The following is a 3,456-nucleotide window of genomic DNA, read 5'->3' as shown; positions in this document are numbered from 1 at the left end:
ATCTTAAATATATTAGAAAATATAGAGAATAAAGAAACAAATGCCTGGAAGTGTTTGAAAACACATTCAAATAAATTGAAACAGCAACAATAATGCTACAACAATTGGGCGACTGTGGATCAGTGGGTCGTCCTCCTTAAGACAGATCGGCGGTTTGATCCCCACCTCCCCCGTACCACATGTCGAAGTGTCCTTGGGCAAGACACTGAACCCCGAATTGCTCCTCGTGCTGCACATGGGTGTGTGAATGATTAGATTAGACGTCTGTGACGCAGACGTGGTTGTGGTAAACTAAGTAGTAGTCACAGCTGCCCTGGGGCAGACTGACAGAGGCGTAGCAGCCAATCAGCCCCTCTGACCACCTCCTCAAACATACAGCAGTCACACACATTCACACGAGGCGAGGAGGGTGAAGTGTCTCGCCCAAGGACACAACGACCATGACACAAGTAAGGCAGGGCGGGGATCAAGACGCCGACCCTTCGGACATTGGCCGACTCGTTCTACCAACTGAGCCACAGTCGCCCCAAATGGGTGAATGTGACAGACACTGTGAAAGCGCCTTGAGTATTCAGAAGTCCATTTACCATTTACCAAGCAAACCTTAGACGTCAGTATATTTACACTAAAGTTAAACAGGATAAAAATGTTAAATAAAAGACATCACCGTGAAACTTCCCCAGTGACTTTAAGAACATTATTTTCTGTATTTCAGGTTTAATGAAATGTTCGGTTTAAGTCTGAAAATGAGGCGTTTTCTAATCCTCAAAGCAAGTTCAGTCCAAAGCAACTGGACGTTTCACCTCTCATCCAAGAGGCTTCATCAGTTCATGTACGCATCTGACCAGAACCAGGACCAGGACCAGGACCAGGACCGGGACCAGGACCAGGACCAGGACCAGGACCAGGACCAGGCTGGGACTGGATCAGGACCAGGACCAGGCTGGGACTGGTCCAACTAACTGGTGTGGAGATCCAGGTATTTAACCTCTCACAAGGCCGATGATGTCACTGGAACCCTTTGTGCTCCAAGTGCCAACGACCGTCGTTAGAGTGACAGACGTTGGTGGGAAGTTGGTTTCGACTTAGTTAGTGCTCTATTGAGTCTAAGGGCGCACTCACACTGTCGTTCTGTCCCGGGACAAAACCGGTTTTTCAGCTAAAGCCGAGTACGTTTAAGCAGTGTGAGTGCACCCGCTCCGCGCATAACAGCCGACAGCGGGCCGTCCACGGCACGCTTGAAAGAGGTGGGCTTTAGCAGAGCCGTTTGCACATGTACTAGCACGAGCGTGCGCACGTGTACAAGCACGAGCCCTACGGCGGTAGCGTATGTGCGCCTGTTGGGAAGTAGCAAAAGGAAGGAGGGACCATGCGCGGACATTTACAACAATGGCGGTGAAAGGTTCACGTTGGTGTGATGCGGAGGTGGAGTGTTTACTGCAGATTTGGTCGATGAAAAGATTCAAAAACAGTCGACAAGACGCACAAAAACTCCGAGGTCTACGGAAAGATCTGGAAACAAAGCCACGCATCGCCATGACGTCATCAATGCGTGTGACGTGTTACGGCGTGATGACGTATAGGCAGCAAGAAGCATTCTCCGAGGCCCAGGTAGTGTGAGTACAAACGGGGCTGGGGCGCGGGGGGAGAGGGAGGGGGGACAAGTACCCTAAAGCCCGGGTCGCGGTGCGGGAGGACAGTGTGAGTGCACCCTAAAAGACCGTCGTTGGAGTTCCAAGAGGCCATTTGTGAACAGTTGTTCTTTGAGGTTAGATGGTTTGCTTTTAACTGAAACTGCTTTGAGGATAACGACGACCTGGACAAATGAGAAGATTCACAGGCTCATTATCTGATGTTAAAAAGTGGTGAATTTAAGAGAAATCTACAGACAAAAAAGGGCAAAATGTAGTCAAACTAAATGTTTTTTCCAGCAGTTTAAAAGACGACATCATAAGGAAGCAAAACAGTCCCAAAGACAGACTGTCTGTTCAGGCTGTAGGTAACATTATATATAATATATATATATATATTTATGATACTGTCAGTGTTTTAATTATATCAGTCCAGTTTTATCACGTATGAACAGTTTAATCCCACCAAACACTGGGTCACATGTTGTTGACTCGCTCCGCTGGAGTTATTGATTCATTAAGAGCCGGGACAACCTTTGACCTCGCTCTGTTTGTGCAGTGCATGCTGGGTAAGAGTGCAGCTGTAGCACGACTGGTTGGACTGGTTCTTTAGGAGCTGAATGAACTCGCTGCAGCAGAGAGGGAGGCATGCTCACACAGAGGTAAGGCTTCTCTCAACAAACTACACTGAAACTCACAGAGACGCACGTTTCCAGGTGTCACGCTGCTGCACTTTCATTTCCTTACAGTTACAAAACATCACCAGTGCATAAGTGTGCTGTAGTTGACTCTAGGAAGTGGAGTTAAAGCATTTGCTGCCATTGTTTTAGGCAGATTTTGCTCATGTGGATGTTCTTCTCATTTTCCTGCACAGGGACCAGCTCAGTGTTTCTCAACCTTTGGCTTTGGGACCCCTCTTGTGGTCTCTTAATGCATTAAATGTTGTATATTCATTTAAATATGTTGATAGTAGTGCCGTGCGTGCCTGTTCAGAGCTGGCCCATTGTTCGACCTTTGACGGTGCTGCTTGCAGAGTTGACTGGATGAACGGTTCTAGAGATGTCACAGATCAAAACATTCATACGCACACATGTTCCCTCCTTTACAGTCAGATGATGCAGCTACAGCGCCCCCTATTGACCAAGTTGTACCAAATGTGTCATGTCCACTCAGACATCATGTGTCCACATGTCCACCAAATGTGGCGCCAACAGCTCAAAGCGTTCAGGAGATGTGACGAGTTTTGTAATATAAGCCCCGCCCACAGCTTTTAAACAGACTTTGAGGACCAGCTGTGACAAACTGGAATGGAAATCAGAAATCTGAGGAAGTTACTTTTCCTGCCTTTGTCCAGAGAGATTTTGCACCACAGTTGGTGACGATTGCTCCAAATTTGTCGGAAGAGTCGCGAAAAAACAGATTTCGACAGAAAATGGCGTAAAAACGTTCAAAAGATACGGGTGAAATCATAGATTATAGCGCAGCCATCCGGACGAATGACACCGAATTGGACACTGCACGTCCTCACGCCTCTTTAAATACACCCACCAAGTTTGAAGAAAATCGGACGGACTTTTCCCGAGTTAGGCAAGTCGCAGACGCACAGAGATTCCTCGCTTGCTGACTCTATACTCGAAAATAACATCACATGACAGCTGGACGACTCTAATTGCGGGGGATCATGAGATGTTGGTGGAAAACAGAGGGAGAGTCTGGGTCAAAAGGCTAAAAAAAAGACCTTGGACTGGTCTGTTGTTTACCTCAGAAGCACAAAGCTTTAACCTGCTGCACGACTGATAGTTTAAAGCAGGGGGGTCAGAGTGAT

The 3,456-nt window shown here is 47.3% G+C and overlaps 1 protein-coding gene across 1 annotated transcript in view; it reads left to right on the top strand.

The window, feature by feature from the left end:
- Positions 1 to 2,258: 2,258 nt before the first annotated feature.
- The window catches only part of LOC310948836 (5-hydroxyisourate hydrolase-like), a 3,798-nt gene continuing 2,600 nt past the window's right edge, over positions 2,259 to 3,456 (top strand). Inside the window, exon 1 of the mRNA XM_083916094.1 lies at positions 2,259 to 2,293. The gene's annotated coding sequence lies outside the window, so the exon portion shown is untranslated. The remainder of the gene's footprint in view (positions 2,294 to 3,456) is intronic.

The sequence above is a fragment of the Echiichthys vipera genome (assembly GCF_963691815.1).
Source record: "Echiichthys vipera genome assembly, chromosome: 7".
NCBI classification, from domain to species: Eukaryota; Metazoa; Chordata; class Actinopteri; order Perciformes; family Trachinidae; genus Echiichthys; species Echiichthys vipera.
The sequence above is the reverse complement of the archived record's forward strand: the minus strand, read 5'-3'. Positions and strand labels throughout refer to the sequence as shown.